Consider the following 19553-nt stretch of genomic DNA (forward strand, 5'->3'; position numbering starts at 1 on the left):
AAGGCGCCTTCAATGAACTTTCGCAGCCAGCTCAGCTTTTGCACCAGAGGCGCCTCCAAGCTCCATGGAGGCGCCTCGGACACTGTTCATCCGAGGCTTTAGGTTGCTCCTTTGCACCTGCAAGATACGTTAGTCCCAAACCATATCCTGCAACACAAAGTTAGCACAATAAACATGATAAATGAAGTATAGACAGTCTCCGGACTGTCCGAGTCTGACCGGAAACCCTAGGTCGACCCGACGCCTACTGTTCCCTCTACGGGGAACGCGTCCTCACCTACTCCACTCAGGAGATTTACCTGTTGCCAGTCGATCCTCCAGATCGACTGGACTTTTGCTCAGCACTCGATGCTTCCGGACTTTCCGCTGGACATCCGCTTCCCCGGCTAGTCCAGTCTTTCACCTGGTTCGCGACACCAGGACTTTCCACCTAGGGTTACCGCCCCCTAGGACTTTTGCCTGAAGACATCGACCTACCAAAACTTTCCGCATAGGGTTACCACCCCCTATGACCTAGGGTTACCACTCCCTAGGGTTTTACCTTTTGCCTAACCGCAGCTAGGACTTTCCTGAAATTCTTAAGTAGACTTGTTAGACTACAAAACATCTTAACTTTGAATTCTTTGCCATTATCAAAACACGAGTTCGATCGTCGGATGCTTCCCGCACCAACACATTCTATTATGGCTAATAGACCACTAAAGGATTATGCAGCACCTTACGCTAGGGGTTTTCGATCTAGTATTTCAAGGCCTTCAGTTGAAGTAAACAATTTTGAGAACAAACCTGCAATTATATCTATGGTGCAGCAAAATCAGTTTGGTTGAGGGCCGCATGAAGACCCAAATCATCACTTGGAGGTCTTCTACGAGATATGCGGCACAATGAAGATGAATGGTGTTTCTTATGAGGCAGTATGCTTATTACTGTTTGGGTTTTCTTTGAGAGATAGAGCTAAACAATGGTTAAACTCTTTAGCTCCAAATAGCATAACCACATGGGAGCAATGTGAGCAACAATTTCTTAACAAATTCTATCCTCCAAGTAAAATGGCTCATATAGGAATCTTATTGCAAGTTTCAAAAAAGCAGACTCAGAATCTTTATTTGAAGCTTGGGATAGATACAATAGTATGCTCAGACAATGCCCACACCATGGTTTAGAAAGGTGGTTAGTGCTACATACATTTTATAATGGCATCAATTATCATACAAAGGTGTTCCTTGATTCAACTGTTGGAGGGGCACTTATGAACAAGAGTTTTGATGAAGCCGAAGAAATAATTGAAAGCGTAGCACAAAATCACCATCAATGGGCTAATGAAAGAAGTGGTGGCTATTCTTGTGTGAACCCAACAACAAAAGCATCAGGGAAATTTGATGTTGATGCAATGACTTTATTGGCTGCAAAACTGGATGCTCTTACAAAGAGATTTGAAAGCATGGGAGCTACTTCAAGTACGGTTAATGCCATTGTTTCTTCTTGTGAAGTATGTGGAAGTTCTGAACATTCTAATGACTCATGTCCATTGTGGGCTATCACTGCACAAATTAATCAATTGGAACAATGTGATGCAATCATGAGTTTTAATCAAAGGCAGAACAACTCATACTCAAATACCTACAACCCTGGGTGGAAAAGTCATCCTAATTTTTTTTATAGAAATAATCAAGATCAAGGACCATCCATGGGGGCAAGACCTAATTTTCAGCCTGGGCAGCAGAATTTTCAACAACTATCTTCTTAAGGCTTCCCTATGTCTAAAATTGAAAAGATGTTTGAAGAAATTATCTCTAATCATAATGAAATGGAGCAGGATATATTGAAGCTTACTCAGAGAATGGATAATTTTGAAAGATATCAAAAGATTCAGGATAGCCAGATTACCCAGTTAGCTTCCTCATCTTCTAGAGCACCAGGACAACTACCTGGTAAACCTGATGCTAATCCTATAGAGCACTACAATAGAATTGAGCTTAGGAGCGGACGGACCTTGAGAGATCCCCAAGTGACTGCTCCAAAAGGGATGCAAATTGAAGAAGAGCACTCTCCTCCAAAGCCAAATCAGATTCAAGATGATGAGGAGAGTACCACTAAGGTTGAAGAGACTCTTCCACTTAACCAACAAGGTAGAGTTGTCCCTTTTCCTCAAAGACTTGTAATGCTCAAGAAGGATGAAGAGTTTGGCAAATTCTTGGAGAAAGTTCAAGAGATTTGTGTTGAAGTGCCACTTATTGATGCAATTCTTCAAATGCCCAAGTTTACCAAATTCTTGAAGGACATCATGTCGAACAAAAGAAGGAAAGGAGACATAGAGACCATTGTACTTACAGAGGAATGCAGTGATCTTTTGGAAAAGAACACTTCCCCAAAGTTGAAAGATCCTGGAAGTTTCTATTCCTTGCAATATAGGAACTGAATTTATTGAGAAAGCTTTTTGTGATTTGGGGGCAAGTGTTAGCCTCATTCCTTACTCTATTTGTAATAAATTAGGTCTCAAAAACTTTAAACTTACTACTATGGCACTACAATTCGTTGATCATTCCTGCAGGTACCCTATGGGTATTGTTGAAGATGTGCCGGTAGAGGTAGGTGGGAGTATAATTCCCACAGATTTTGTTGTGTTAGACAGGAGGAGGATCCAAAAATCCCTATCATATTGGGAAGACCATTCCTTGCTACAGTTGGAGCTATTATAGATGTTAAAAATCATAAACTTTCTTTGGTAATTGGTAAGGAACGATTGGAATATGATTTATCTAATGCCTCTAACCATGTCTCTTCTCTTTCGAATGCTCGTAGCGGGGCAAGTATTTACAAACTTGAGGAATGGAATTTCCATCCTCATGGGAGGCTACCAAATGAAGAAAATATTGTGGTGGAAGGTGTTGGGAGAAGATCTCCCAACAAAAATGACAAATATGTCTGTCCTCCGAGGGCAAGGAAAAGAGAAGAGTGATTAAGATTGGTCGAGCTAAAGATCCTGAACAAATGCTTCTTGGGAGGCAACCCAAGGGTTCTTTTAGTTAGTGCATTTTATGTTTTTATTTTTTTCATTATAGTGTCTTTACTTTGTTTTTTATTTTGGTTTTTAGGTTGAAATTTCACTTCCATGAGCTGGCCATGACTTCTTCATGGGCATGGAAGTATTGGAGAAGCAAGAAAGGAGAAAAATCATCAAGTGGAGCAAAACAGAGCATGGTCGTGTGTTGTACACGACCAGGCATAAGCTGCAGAAAAGGGAGATGTTTGGGTCGTGTCTACATGACACGACCATGTAGAGTCTCCAGAGAAGAAAAGGTGCTCGGTCGTGTCTCACACATGGCCATGTGAAGAATCCAACGAAGAAAAGGTGCTCGGTCGTGTGAAGAAACAAGTACAGAAGCCTGCACTGGCTGTGTCATCCGACATGGCCGTGTGCTAATTCCAGAGAAGAAAATGGGTGAGGCCGTGTCCTAGACACAACCGTGCAAGGATGGCCGAGAAGAAGAAGGATATGGCTGTGCCAATTGGCACGACCGTGTGACTCAACCCGAGAGGAAGAAGGGAAAGGCTGTGTAGATCTACACGGCCTATGTGGAGAAATCTTATCAGGTCGTGTCTCCTATACACGGCCAAATTCAAGCCGTGTCCCCCACACACCGTCCTCATCTCAACACCCTCTTCTCTCCAAAACTCCATTCTTCTTCAACCTTCTCTCCAAATCTTCTCAGATCTAGGTCTAAAACTCTTTCTTTTCCACAAACCTCATCTAGATCTAGATTCTTCTCTTCTCCTAGACTTAAGATCTCCACTTTCATAACCCTAAGATCTATTTCTTCAAGATCTAGCTTCTCTAATCACAAACAGTATCCTTCCCCACTCAAACTTGACAAAATGTCCAACCTTCTGAAGAGACTTCGCAAGGGAGGTGGTTGATCTAGTTGAGACAAAGGGAAGGAGACAACCAAAGACAAAGGGAAACAACCGGTGAAAGGCAAAGGAAAGAGGACCTCACGCGACGAAGGTAATGGCAATGAATTCAATATCGTGTTTAAAAATGATGATCAAATAACTGGATTTGCAATTCTTGTCAATAGAAGGATCGTGTGTACTAGGCATATGGACCCAACTATTTTAGATATGATGGGAATTAGAGATGATATCGATTGGATGATTGGGTTCTTGGATTGGAGTGATATTTTGTACACACATCTACCTACTTATCCTCGCCTTATTTTAGAGTTTCTAAGTTCACTAGATGTCCATTTTTCCAATGAGGATGATTATGTTGGCAAGATAACTTTTAGATTAATGAATCAAGAATTTCAATGGGCATTTAGTGACTTCTATTAGTTGATCTTAGGAAGATCGTACCGGTTCCACTGTACAAAAATTTTGTACAAGTGTCGAACCTATCCTAACAACCTATTGTGTTCTTTAGAAATTAAATTCGGAATCGTAAACGGAACTTAACATTATTGATTCCAAATTTAACTTATCTGTTCTTAATGGTTTAGACTTGGATCACAAACGATGCTTAACATTATTTATCCAAATCCACCTATGTTATAAATTTAATTAAATAATATTTTCAGAAATCGGCTTCCAGGTTAAACATAGCGAGGCACTAGGCCTTCTTGGATATGGGAGCAACCACCATTTCCTAGACAAAGCCTTTCAATGAAATCTAATATTTAATTTCCTTATATAACTCTAGGTTTAACCAAAAGGAACAATCGGATCACAAATTCGAAAACAAAAAAAAAAACACAAACTCGAATCACAAATTTGAAACTCTAGAATCATATGCCTCTTGTATTTGGATTCATACAAAGAAAAACTAGTATGATGTGGAAAATAATTACTAGTTATACCTTTCTTTGTATGCAACGACCTCTTGATCTTCTACCGTATTCCTCTTCTTATCTCAGACGTTGTGTGGGCAATGATATACCGAGATGAGAATCACCCAAGCCCTTCTTTCTTCTTCACCAAGTTTCGGCCACCAAAGCTCCTCCAAGGATGTAGAGGTTCGGCCACCACCACCAAGCTCCAAGGGATGCTAGAAACAAAACCTCCTCTCTCTCCTTCTTCTCCTAACCTGAACTGGCCACCAATAAGAGCTCCAAGAGAGGGATGAAACCAGCCACTAAAGAAGAAGAGAAGAGGAGAAGAGCAATGGCTAGGGTCGGCCACCAACAAGGAAGAGAGGGAGGAAAATAGAATAGAGTTAGCACCCATGAAGGCACCCCTACCTCCTCTTTTATAATCCTTGGTCTTGGCAAATAAGGAAAATTTAAATAAAACCTTCCTTATTTTCTTTTCCATGAAAAGGAAAATTTAATTGATTAAAACCAATTTCCTTTTCATAATTATAATGGTCGGCCACCTCATTGCTCCAAACAAGGAAAGTTTTAATAACACAAGAATTAAAACTTCCTAATTTGTTTCTAGAAATTTTAAATAAAAATTTCTCTATTAATTTTTCCCTTCATGGTTGGTTATAAAAGGAAATTTTATAAATTAACTTTTTTTTTAAACATGTGGATGATTTCCTAAAAGGAAAGTTATCTTTAAAATTAAAATCTCCTTTCAATCTACAAATAAGGAAAGATATCAAATCTTTTCTTAATCCTTTGTAGAAACTTATAAAAGGAAAAATTTATAATTTTAAAACTCTCTTTTAAAACATCAACATAGTCATAAAAAAGGAAAGTTTTTTCAAAATTAAAATCTTCCTTTCAATCTACAAATAAGGAAAGATATCATATCTTTTCTTAATCTTTTGTAGAAATCTATAAAAAGGAAAGATTTAAATTTTAAACTTTCTTTTAAAACCATGGAATCCACATAAGAAAAATTTTAAAAATTAAAACCCTTTTACTTTGATTAGGGCCGACCACTTATGCTTGGGCTCCAAGCATTGGCCGGCCACCTACTTGGCTCATCCTATTGGTCGTGGCCGGCCCTAGCTTGGCTGGCCCCATTAGGATAGGTAGGATGGTGGGTATAGGTGGGTATAATTCTCTATATACAAGAGGCTACGATAGGGACCGAGAGGAGGAATTGGTTTTGGTCTCCCGATGAAATTATGCTTCCATGTTCACCCCGAACACCCAACTTAATTTCATCAATAATAATTCATTCCACTAAAGAATTATTATTGAACTACCGCACCAATCCCAAATTATATTTTGGGCTTCTTCTTATCATGAGTGTGTTAATCTCCCTGTGTTTAAGATGTCGGATGTCCACTAATTAATTGAGTTACTGACAACTCACTTTAATTAATATCTTAGTCCAAGAGTAGTACCACTCAACCTTATTGTCGTGTCGGACTAAGTCCACCTGCAGGGTTTAACATGACAATCCTTATGAGCTCCTCTTAGGGACATTATCAACCTAGATTACTAGGACACAATTTCCTTTTATAATCAACAATACACACTATAAGTAATATCATTTCCCAACTTATCGGGCCTATTGATTTATCGAGTTAAATCTCACCCTTTGATAAGTCAAAGAAATAAATACTAAATATATGTGCTTGTTATTATATTAGGATTAAGAGCACACACTTCCATAATAACTAAGGTCTTGTTCTTTTATTAAGTCAATATAAAAAGAACTTACCTTAAATGGTCCTGCTCAATACATCAGAGTGTACTAGTGTAATTTATCAGTCAAGATAAACTAATACCTAATTACACTACGACTATTCCAATGGTTTGTTCCTTTCCATCTCAGTCGTGAGCTACTATTTATAATTTATAAGGAATTAATAACATGATTTTCTGTGTGTGACACCACACACCATGTTATCTACAATATAAATTAATCGAACAACTACACTTAACTTATAAATGTAGATATTTGACCAATATTATTCTTATTTCTAAGTAAATGTTTATACAAAAAACTAGGCTTTTAGTATACATTCCAACAATGTAACGCCCGAAAATTCTCAAAACTATTTTAGAAATATTCTATGATTTTTCTGGAATCTTAGGATATTTTTACAGAATTTTTAGAGTAGCGGAAGTAGCAAAAACAAATAGAAAACGAAAACGGCCTAAACGGGAATTAAACCCGAGACCTATGGTTTACGGGTAATTCTAGTAACCAGTTGAACCCAGCAGGGCCGTGCTGAAAGGAAAGGGAACATTTATATTTAAGTTTAAGATTGGCCGAAATACCCACTTAAAATAAATAGAAAACTTGAGTGGGTTTGGTTTATTTCTTTGGTTCGGGAATTCTCCACCGAGACCTCACCTTACACACCGCCCCCTCTCCTTCTCCTTCTTCCTCTCGGCGCCAACCCTAGGGTTCTCTCCCTAGGGCCCTAAGAGCACCTTCCGGCAGCGATTCCAGCACAAGAACGTTCCCCTCCGCGAGAAGAACGCGTTAGAGCGAGGAGATTGTTGAAAGGATCGTCTCCACCGGAATTCTAGCGAATAGAGTTGTAAGAAAATTAGCGTACGAGGTAAGAAACCCCTCACCTGCAGTATAAGTAGCTTCCGTGTGAATTCCATGTTTTAGTTTAGTAATATGTAGACTTTCGGCACAAGGATGCGAATTAGTGCATACTAAGTGTTCGATTAAATTATTTAGCACAGAAAAATGCAACTTAGGCATTTTAATAGCTCAGTAAATGCAATAGAATCATTTAAATAGTTTAGTTAGCCTTGCCACAGCATATATGGGACTACGGCCCAATGGGTGGGCACCCACAGTCGCCTCTAGGTTCAGATAACCTAGTAGAAGCAAGGTAAATTAATTAGCTATGATTCAGTATTTTATTTTCAGTAGTGGCACTGTACAGGATTAGATATCCATTGGGCTGGGCTCCCATAGTCGATCCCTAGGTTTAGATAACCTAGTAAACCTTGCTAAATTCGGGATTTGCAACCCCGGGATTAGTTGAGGATGCGCGCATAGCATGTACAGTTGCCGGGCCCATTAGCAGTATGATTATGTATTTTAATCTATTATATTATAGTTTTTCAAAACTCACAAAGATCAGTTATGTTAGTTGAGTTTGAATTCAGTTCCAGACTAGTTTAATTCATGTTCAGCTCAGTTTTCCTTGTTGTTACACATGATAGTTATGGTTAGCTTTGTATGCTATGCTTTAGTGTTCATGTTCAGCTTTTATTACACATGTTTAGATGATAGTATGCCATGACTAGCTTTGATTTCTATGTATGATAACATGTCATGTTTCAGTCTAATCAGTGCACTTTCAAACAGCATGTTTTAAAAGCATATTGCATCGAATGCACGTTTTAGTGAGGTAGATGGTTTCTTACTAAGCTTAAACTTATAGATACTTTATACTGCAGATAAAGGTAAAGGAAAGATGGACTAGCGGAGGCTGGAGGACAATGCTACGAAGATGTGTGTGGGCAGGAACTTGGAAAGAAGATCTTAGGGAACTCTAGCAAGCTTTGTTTAAACATTAGTACTTTTTAGTATTTTAGCAATTTGCACTTTAGTATGTTGATCGCTATGAATTAGTTAACCATGCACTCTATTATGCTTAGAACATTGTTCTTTATGATGTTAGAATGTTAGTTGTGGTTGTTAGAGTGTTTCCTAGCCATCTTAGAACATGTAATGTGATTGAGGCACGAAATAGTGCTGAAATCAGGGGTTCTGATTCGAAATCAGAAACCCAGATCGATCTACAGATCGATCAGAGTTGGGTTGTGCCACTGGATCGGTCAGCTGACCGATCCAGTCGCGAACAGAGAGTTAGCGTCTGTTATGGATCGGTCAGCCGACCGATCCAGATGCGAACAGAGGGTACAGAAACTCACTGATCGGTCAGCCGACCGATCAGTGAGCCACTGGATCGGTCTACCGACCGATCAGTGTACTCCTGGATCGGTCGGTAGACCGATCCAGCCGCATACAGAAGCGAGATGGCTTGTGGATCGGTCAGCCGACCGATCCAGAGTTTCTCTCCGTGCCGGTATCAAGCTGGATCGATCACTGGATCGATCCGACAGCCCAATCGATTCATGGATCGATTGAAATGCCTGATTACAGCTAGCAGGACATCCGAGAGGCATAGATTATCTTCCCTAGCATGTGTACAACTCCTAGGTACACCTAGAATATTAAGTTCAGATTTTACAGTAATCAGTTTAGTAAAATTTTAATCAATCCAGATTTCCGCAATAGTAATTTAGCACAGCATAATGTAGCAATCGGCCTCACAGCCTAGTCAGTAGAAGGCGGGTCGTTACAGAGTGGTATCAGAGCCAAGTTTCCATACTTCCTACACACACATCAGTATTGTACCTGCAGCTTCCAAGTAAGAAACGTCTCTCACTTTATTATGTTCTTTCTTTCATGTTTATAGATACTGTAGCATGTTGATAGATGATAACACCTAACATGATAATGATAGTAGATATATAAATATGATTGCCTTAGTTATGTATGTCCTCTATGTCTTTAGAAATGGCACGAGGACGCCCAGCTAGAAGGGCACCAGCTACTGAGCCCCAGCATGAGGCAGGCAGTTCAGTGCCTCCCCCAGACCTTACAGCATTAGTGGCTCAGTTACAGCAGCAGCTAGCTGAACAGCAACAGGAAATAGCCACCTTAAAGGCTAGTCAGCAGAACACTCCCACTGTCACCCCGGAGCCTAACTTGTGATACCCACTAAGCTTGTACGACACCAGTAGCCCCAGCAGCAGGAACGCAGAGAGAAGCCTATCTGATCTAGTGGCAGAGAGTCAAGCCAGAGAATTTCTCAGGCAGCAATGAACCATGGGATGCTCAGGCATGGTTCAAAACACTGGAAAGTACGATGGAGCTTCTGGACTGGCCAGAACATGAGAAGGTGAAGTGCGCCTCCTTCTGCACGTATGTGGTGGGAGAGAATCAGAGTGAAGCGCCCAGTGAACCAGATGACATGGGCTGACTTCGAGAAGGAATTCTTTGAGGAGTTCTTTCACATGCGGGTCACCAACCGTCACTACGACGAGTTCACTGAGTTTCGTCAGGGCAACCTATCAGTTGAGGAAGCCGTGAAGAAATTCAACAGGTTGGCTCGTCTATGCCCTGAATTAGTCAGCACAGAAAGGGAACGAATCCGGTTGATGCTCAAGATGCTGAGGCCGAAAATAGCAATGAACGTGGCTGGTGGCGTTCATAGGCCACAAACCACAGAAGAATTAGTGAGCAGTGCTCTAATCACTGAGCATTACCAGAATAGCATCAAGCAGCAGAAGCTAAAGGTCAAGGAGGCACTAGGGTCACAGCTCCCACGGCTCTAACTGGAAAGGGAACTCCAGCAACAAGCACAAACCAGGGAGTTACCCAAAAAGAGGACCAGCCAGCAAGCAGCCCAGTTATCCAAAGTGTGCTACTTGTGGGAAATTCCATCCTGGAGTTTGTCGTAAGGGCACACGAGGATGTTTTGAATGCGGACAGGAAGGGCATATAGCCAAGCAGTGTCCAAACAAGACCAGTCTTCCTCAGCCACAGCCGATTCAGTATGGAGGACAGCCAGCTCAGTTACATCAGATGCAGGCCGCTTTAGATGGTCCACATATCAGCCAGGGCAGATTAGAAGCCCCTCCAGCTACGACCAATGCGAGGATCTACTCACTCACCAGAGAGGACGCAGCAAATGCCTCGACAGTTGTTAGAGATCAGATTAGTATTTTACAGCAAAGTACAACTGTCTTATTCGATACTGGGGCAACCCATTCATACATATCCAGGGCATTTGCTGAGAAGTTAGCAATATCTCCAGAGGTACTCAGTAGCCAGTTCCTTACGACGTTACCCTCAGGAGAAATCATGGCGTCTACGCACTGGCTCAGAGCAGTGCCGATCACTATAGCAGACAGAGAGCTCTTTTGCGATCTGATAGTGATTAATATGACCGACTACGACGTCATCTTCGGGATGGACTTCTTGATCAAATACGGTGCCTCCATCGAGTGCCATAAACAGAAAGTCATATTCCAACCTGAAGCGGAAGCACAGTTCGAATTCGTCGGAGAACCCAGGAGAAAGGCCAAGAAGTTTCTCTCAGCTATGAAGGCACAGAGGTTGATGGATTCAGGATGTACGGGGTTCTTAGCACACGTAGTCAGCACCAGTCAAGGACCAACAGCTAGTAGAGGTCCGAGTCGTATGTGACTACCAGCCTTCCCCGAAGAGTTACCAGCCTAGCACGACAGGGAGATCGAATTTGAGATAGAGCTCATTCCGGTACAAATCCTATCTCCAAAGCACCTTACCGCATGGCTCCAGAAGAGAACGGAAGGAACTTCATGAGCAACCACAGGAGCTACTTGACAAGGGCTTCATCCGTCCTAGTCACTCATGGGAGCACCTGTATTGTTCGTGAAGAAGAAATACGGGAGCATGCGCTTGTGTATAGACTACAGAACAATCAAGAACAGGTATCCTCTTCCCAGAATAGATGACCTGTTTGATCAGCTAAAGGGAACAGCAGTGTTCTTTAAGATAGACCTCAGATCAGGTTATCATCAGGTGAAGGTTAAAGAAGGGGACATACCCAAGACAGCATTCAGGACTAGATACGGATATTACGAGTTCGTAATCATGCCCTTTGGCGTGACAAATGCTCCAGCTACTTTCATGGACCTTATGAACAGGGTATTCAGAGAATATTTAGATAGGTTCGTTATCGTGTTCATCGATGACATCCTTATCTATTCCAGAACTCAGGAAGAACACGCAGACCCTTCGGCAGAATCAGCTGTACGCCAAGTTCACCAAATGTGAATTTTGGCTAGATCAGGTGTCCTTCCTGGGTCACATCATCTCAAAGGATGGTATCATGGTAGACCCCAGTAAGATAGAAGCTGTGAGCAACTGGAAAAGACCCAAGAACGCTAGTGAGATCAGAAGCTTTCTGGGATTAGCAGGTTACTACAGGAAATTCATAGAGGACTTCTCCAGGATAGCCTCCCCACTGACAGCTCTTACCAGAAAGAACAAAAAATTTCAGTGGACAGAGGACTGTGAGAACAGTTTCAGTGAGCTGAAAAGGAGATTGACCAGTGCACCTATTCTGACTCTACCAGAGAGTGCAGATAGCTTTGACATATATAGTGATGCCTCGAAGTTGGGACTAGGAGCAGTGCTGATGCAAGATGACAAGGTGATCACCTACGCCTCCAGACAACTCAAGGATTATGAGAGAAATTACCCTACTCATGACCTTGAGCTTGCAGCAGTGGTGTTCACTCTCAAAATTTGGAGACATTACTTGTATGGAGCTTAGTGCAGAGTGTATACAGATCATCAGAGTCTGAAGTACTTCTTCACTCAGAAGGATCTGAATATGCGACAGCGCAGATGGCTAGAACTGGTCAAAGACTACGACATAGATATCCTCTACCACCCAGGAAAAGCGAATAGGGTAGCAGACGCCCTCAGCAGGAAGTCCAGCGCTACCCTATTATCTCTAGCAGCCATGTCACCACCCCTACAGAAGGAGATCTCAGATTTCGGTCTCAAGCTCATAGTCGGACAGCTCTCTACTATGACATTAGAGTCTACCTTGCTCGGTGACATCCAGACAGCTCAGGAGCAGGATCCTGAAATTCAGAGAATCAAGCAAGGTTTAGCAGAATCAGAAGGTGGAGAGTTCAGAATATCAGATAGCGGGGTGTTGTATTTTGGTGACAGGCTATGTGTTCCGGATCAGGAGGAACTACAGAGGAAAATCCTAGACGAGGCTCACAAGACTCCCTATGCGATGCATCCTGGCTCCACCAAAATGTACCAGGACATGAAGAAATGTTTTTGGTGGCCTGGGATGAAGAGAGACATCGCTCGATATGTCAGCACCTGCCTAACCTGTCAGAGGGTTAAGGCAGAACATCAGAGACCAGGGGGAGTTTTGCAGCCCATACAGATACCAGAATGGAAGTGGGAAGACATTTCTATGGATTTTACAGTGGGATTACCCAGAACCACGAATGGTTTTGATACTATCTGGGTAATAGTCGACAAATTGACTAAATCAGCCCACTTCTTAGCTATCAGGATATCCTACTCCATGGAACAGCTAGCTCAGTTGTATCTCAAGGAGATCGTTAGATTACATGGAGTCCCACGAACCATTATTTCAGACAGTAGATTCACATCACACTTCTGGGAGTGTGTACAGTCAGCTTTGGGCACGAAGTTAAAGTTTAGCACAGCCTTCCATCCTCAGACAGATGGATAGACGGAGCGAGTAAATCAGGTACTCGAAGATATGCTCCGAGCATGTACCCTAGATTTCAAAGGAAGTTGATGCAAATATCTGAGTCTAGCAGAATTTGCATACAACAACAGCTATCAGGCCACTATCGGTATGGCACCTTACGAGGCTCTCTATGGGCGGAGGTGTAGATCTCCAATCTGCTGGTATGAGAGTGGTGAACAGAAAGAACTAGAACTTCAGACAGATCTAGTGGCAGATACCACAGCAGCTATACAGCAGATCCGCCAGAGGATAGAGACAGCTCAGAGCCGCCAGAAAAGCTATGCTGATACACGGCGCAGACCTTTAGAGTTTTCAGTTGGGGATTCAGTGTTCCTTAGAGTAGCTCCCATGAAGGGAGTAATGCATTTTGGGAAGAAGGGCAAGCTAAGTCCCCGATATGTGGGACCATACCTTATCAGCAGAAGAGTGGGCAAGGTAGCATATGAGCTAGAGCTACCCCAGGAAATGGCAGTTGTCCACAATGTATTTCATGTCTCTATGCTGAAGGAGCATATCCCAGATGTCACCCAGGTGATTGAGCCCCAGTCGGTACAGATCCGCGAAGACCTCAGCTATGACAGTCGGCCTATTCAGATAATAGACCAAGCAGTTAAGAAATTGCGGAACAAGGAAGTACCATTAGTCAAAGTCATTTGGCACAGTCACACAGCAGAAGAGGCAACATGGGAGACAGAAGCCAGCATGAGACAGAAGTACCCAGAATTATTCTAAGTTCGAGGATGAACTTTTTATAAGGTATGGGGGATTTTAACGCCCGAAAATTCTCAAAACTATTTTTGAAATATTCTATGATTTTTCTGGAAACTTAGGATATTTTTACAGAATTTTTAGAGTAGCGGAAGTAGCAAAAACATATAGAAAACGAAAACGGCCTAAACGGGAATTGAACCCGAGACCTATGATTTATAGGTAATTCTAGTAACCAGTTGAACCCAGCAGGGTCGTGCTGAAAGGAAAGGGAAACAATTATATTTAAGTTTAAGATTGGCCGAAATACCCACTTAAAATAAATAGAAAACTTGAGTGGGTTTGGTTTATTTCTTTGGTTCGGGAATTCTCCACCGAGACCTCACCTTACACGCCGCCCCCTCTCCTTCTCCTTCTTCCTCTCGGCGCCAACCCTAGGGTTCTCTCCCTAGGGCCCTAAGAGCACCTTCCGGCAGTGATTCCAGCACAAGAACGTTCCCCTCCGCGAGAAGAACGCGTTGGAGCGAGGAGATTGTCGAAAGGATCGTCTCCACCGGAATTCTAGCTAATAGAGTTGTAAGAAAATTAGCGTACGAGGTAAGAAACCCCTCACCTGCAGTATAAGTAGCTTCCGTGTGAATTCCATGTTTTAGTTTAGTAATATGTAGACTTTCGGCACAAGGATGCGAATTAGTGCATACTAAGTGTTCGATTAAATTATTTAGCACAGAAAAATGCAACTTAGGCATTTTAATAGCTCAGTAAATGCAATAGAAGCATTTAAATAGTTTAGTTAGCCTTGCCACAGCATATATGGGACTACGGTCCAATGGGTGGGCACCCACAGTCGCCTCTAGGTTCAGATAACCTAGTAGAAGCAAGGTAAATTAATTAGTTATGATTCAGTATTTTATTTTCAGTAGTGGCACTGTACAGGATTAGATATCCATTGGGCTGGGCTCCCATAGTCGGTCCCTAGGTTTAGATAACCTAGTAAACCTTGCTAAATTTAGGATTTGCAACCCCGGGATTAGTTGAGGATGCGCGCATAGCATGTACAGTTGTCGGGCCCTTAGCAGTATGATTATGTATTTTAATCTATTATATTATAGTTTTTCAAAACTCACAAAGATCAGTTATGTTAGTTGAGTTTGAATTCAGTTCCAGACTAGTTTAATTCATGTTCAGCTCAGTTTTCCTTGTTGTTACACATGATAGTTATGGCTAGCTTTGTATGCTATGCATTAGTGTTCATGTTCAGCTTTTATTACACATGTTTAGATAATAGTATGTCATGACTAGCTTTGATTTCTATGTATGATAACATGCCATGTTTCAGTCTAATCAATGCACTTTCAAACAGCAAGTTTTAAAAGCATATTGCATCGAATGCACGTTTTAGTGAGGTAGATGGTTTCTTACTAAGAGAAAGCTTATAGATACTTTCTTTTCCTTATACTGCAGATAAAGGTAAAGGAAAGATGGACTAGCGGAGGCTGGAGGACAATGCTACGAAGATGTGTGTGGGCAGGAACTTGGAAAGAAGACCTTAGGGAACTCTAGCAAGCTTTGTTTAAACATTAGTACTTTTTAGTGTTTTAGCAATTTGCACTTTAGTATGTTGATCGCTATGAATTAGTTAACCATGCACTCTATTATGCTTAGAACATTGTTCTTTATGATGTTAGAATGTTAGTTGTGGTTGTTAGAGTGTTTCCTAACCATCTTAGAACATGTAATGTGATTGAGGCACGAAATAGTGCTGAAATCAGGGGTTCTGATTCGAAATCAGAAACCCAGATCGATCTACAGATCGATCAGAGTTGGGTTGTGCCACTGGATCGGTCAGCTGACCGATCCAGTCGCGAACAGAGAGTTAGCGTCTGTTATGGATCGGTCAACCGACCGATCCAGATGCGAACAGAGGGTACAGAAACTCACTGATCGATCAGCCGACCGATCAGTGTACTCCTGGATCGGTCGGTAGACCGATCCAGCCTCATACAGAAGCGAGATGGCTTGTGGATCGGTCAGCCGACCGATCCAGAGTTTCTCTCCGTGCCGGTATCAAGCTGGATCGATCACTGGATCGATCCGACAGCCCAATCGATTCATGGATCGATTGAATGCCTGATTACAGCTAGCAGGACATCCGAGAGGCATAGATTATCTTCCCTAGCATGTGTACAACTCCTAGTTACACCTAGGATATTAAGTTCAAATTTTACAGTAATCAGTTTAGTAAAATTTTAATCAATCCAGATTTCTGCAATAGTAATTTAGCACAGCATAATGTAGCGATCGGCCTCACAGCCTAGTCAGTAGAAGGCGGGTCGTTACAAACAATCTCCCACTTATACTAAAAGACTATGCTGCCATACATCTGATTTCCATCCCTTTAACATGCTTATCAAAATCTCTTGCCTTATGGGCCTTTGTGAAAGGATCTCCAAGTTATCACCTGATGTAGTCTAGGAGGCAACAACTTCTCCTCGTTATACGATGTCTCGTATTGGGTGGTACTTGCACTCTATTGTGTTTACTTTCTTTATGGACTTATGGTTTCTTTGAGTTTGCTACTGCACCACTATTATTACAAAAATTGTAATAATCTTTGGAGAAACCATAAATTATGTCTAAGTCCATCATGAAGTTTCTAAGCTATATAACTTCTATGGCTGCCTCAGAGGCTGCCACATACTCAGCTTCTATGGTGGAGTCCGGAAAAGCATCTATGCTTAACACTCCTCCATAGTTATGACTTCACCTCCTAAAGTAAACACAAAACTCCGAGTACAATTTACTATTGTCCCTATCTGATTGGAAGTCAAAATCCGTATAACCCACAGGGATCAAATTATCTGTCTTGTAAACTAGCATATAATCTCTAATCCCTCTAAGGTACTTTAATATATGCTTTACGGTAGTCTAGTGTCCCGGTCCTAGGTTACTTCGATATCTGCTAACTATGCCTTGGGCAAAACAGATATCAGTCTCGTACACAGCATTACATACATTACGCTTTCGATAGCCGAAGCATAAGGAACTGTCTTCATGTCCACTATCTATTTTGATGTATTCGGAGACATCTCTTTAGATAAAGATTCTCCATGCACAAAAGGTAGAAAAACCTTTCATGGAGTCTTGCATGCTTAAATGAGTTAGGATAGTATGAAGCTCGGGAAAAGCACAACATTCTTTTCTTGTGATCCCTTTGATCTCGAGAATATGTGCGCACTGTCCCAAGTCCTTCATATCGAATTGTTTGGACAACCATACCCTTACTTTCGACAATACTTTGATATTGTTTCCAACTACCAAAAATGTCATCTATGTATAGTACAAGAAATACCACCATGTTTCCATCACACTTCTTGTATAGACAAAACTCATCCGGACACTGAATAAATCCATAGGTCTGGATTACTTCATTAAACTAGATGTTCCAAGACCTTGAAGCTTTGCTTCAGTCCATAAATAGACCGATTGAGCTTACATACTAGATGCACTTTACCCTTTGCAATGAACCCCTCTGATTGCTTTATATGGATGCTTTCTTCAAGACTTCCATTAAGGAAAGCTATCTTGACATCCACTTGCCAAATCTCATAATCAATATGAGCAACAATAGATACAAGAATCCGGATAGACTTAAGCATGGCTACTGGTAAAAGGTTTCCCTTTTTCAACAAGCCTTGCTTTGAAAGTTTCCACCTTCCCGTCTGTCCCTCTTTTTCTATTGTAGACTTATTTTCACCCAATGGCTTTTACACCATTTGGTGGTTCTATAAGCTCCCACAATACATAGATTCTATTTCAGTATTCATTGGTCTTTGCCAAGATGCTACATCTTTATATTGGAGTGCTTCATCACATGTCCGGAGATCAGGTTCATGTTACCAGGGATCAATTCCAAAAACTCTCCCAAAACATGAATCTTTCAGGTTGCCTAACAACCCTCCCACTATGACGAGGCACTTTGTCCAATTGTATATCATTTGTGATATGTGTTGCAGTTTCTTGTGATATTTTATCTTGTACAGTTGGTACTAGATTAGACGTGTTCTTTATTATTTCCTTAAGAACATATTTATTTATGGGCTTGTGGTTCATTACATAGTCCTCTTCTAAAAATCGGTCATTGATGCTTACAATGACCTTCTGATTTTTAGGTACTATAAACCTCCTTTCATTTCTCTAGGATAACCCACAAACAAGTGAACTCCTGTCCAACTTATCAGTATCTCCCTTCAGCACATGTGCTGGACTACCCCAAATCTGAATATGTTTTAGATTAGGCTTACGCTCATTCTACAATTCTATGGGAGTAGAAGGTTCTAACTTTAAAAGGTACTAGGTTCACTTCCATTTCCAGAGTATATCCTCAAAATAAATTTGGTAATTCTGAATAACTCATCATTAATCCAACTATTTCCATAAGAGTCCTATTCCTTCGTTCTACTACACCATTCTGTTGGGGTGTACCAGTTACAGTCAGTTGGGATTGAATCCTGACTTCTGATAAGTGACTCCTAATCTCTCCTAAGAGGTACTCACCACTACGATCTCACCGTAGTGTCTTGATACTTTTACCTTGACGTTTCTCCACATTAGCCTTGTACTCTTTGAACTTATCAAAGCACTTAGTCTTGTTGCGCATCAAGTAAATATACCCGTATCTCGAATAGTCATCTATAAGAGAGACGAAATATTTGAAACTACCTCTTGCCTGGATAGTCATAGGTCTACACAAATCAGAATGAACCAATTTTAACACATCTTTGGCTCTATTCCCCTTAGACTTAATGTAACGCCCGCCCTCCACTCCTGCCTAGTGAGGACGGGGTTACTTTCTTCTACTTTACATAGCGTATGTACAATAGTTTTCTTTTTCATTTTTCTAATCAAAACAGTGGAAGTAATTGTTCATTTAAAACATAACTAATTATACCAATATGCTCAGCATGTTATACCAATATGCTCAGCACTCTCCTTCCCTATGTGTGCTGATTTTGCGAGAATTTCCCTGAGAGGAGGGGTTATAGATGGAAGAATTGGACAGATCAAATTCAATCTTTTCCTTGCCAATATCCAGGGATAGCTTATGGCTTTTCACATCGATGATGGCTCTATCCGTGGCAAGGAATGGTCTTCCAAGGATGATCGGTATCTTGGGATCTTCCTCCATGTCCAAGACAATGAAATCTGTAGGAACTACACATCTACCCACTTCAACTAGCACATCTTCCACTATTCCCATTGGGTATCTGCATGAATGGTTAGCTAGTTGCAGTGTCATCGTGGTCAATTTAATGTTCTGGAACCCCAACTTCTTGTATAAGGAGTACGGGAGTAGGCTGACATTGGCTCCCAAGTCACAGAAAGTTCTCGGTATGAGTTCAGAACCAATTTTACACGGTATGGAGAAACTTCCTGGATCTTGAAGTTTAGGGGGAGGATTCGCCATAAGGAGGACGCTGCAATTCTCTGTTAGTGCTACAGTCTCGAAGTCACCTTTCTATCTTCTGTTAGATAAAATTCCCTTCAAAAATTTGGCGAACTTCGGCATTTGGTGCAGCGCATCTATCAGTGGTACTTTTATACAGATTTCTTT

The 19553-nt window shown here is 41.4% G+C and overlaps 1 pseudogene; it reads right to left on the bottom strand.

The window, feature by feature from the left end:
- Nucleotides 1-1089: 1089 nt before the first annotated feature.
- Nucleotides 1090-1161, bottom strand: LOC121988149 (annotated as a pseudogene).
- Nucleotides 1162-19553: the final 18392 nt, after the last annotated feature.

The sequence above is a fragment of the Zingiber officinale genome, chromosome 5B, assembly GCF_018446385.1.
Source record: "Zingiber officinale cultivar Zhangliang chromosome 5B, Zo_v1.1, whole genome shotgun sequence".
NCBI classification, from domain to species: Eukaryota; Viridiplantae; Streptophyta; class Magnoliopsida; order Zingiberales; family Zingiberaceae; genus Zingiber; species Zingiber officinale.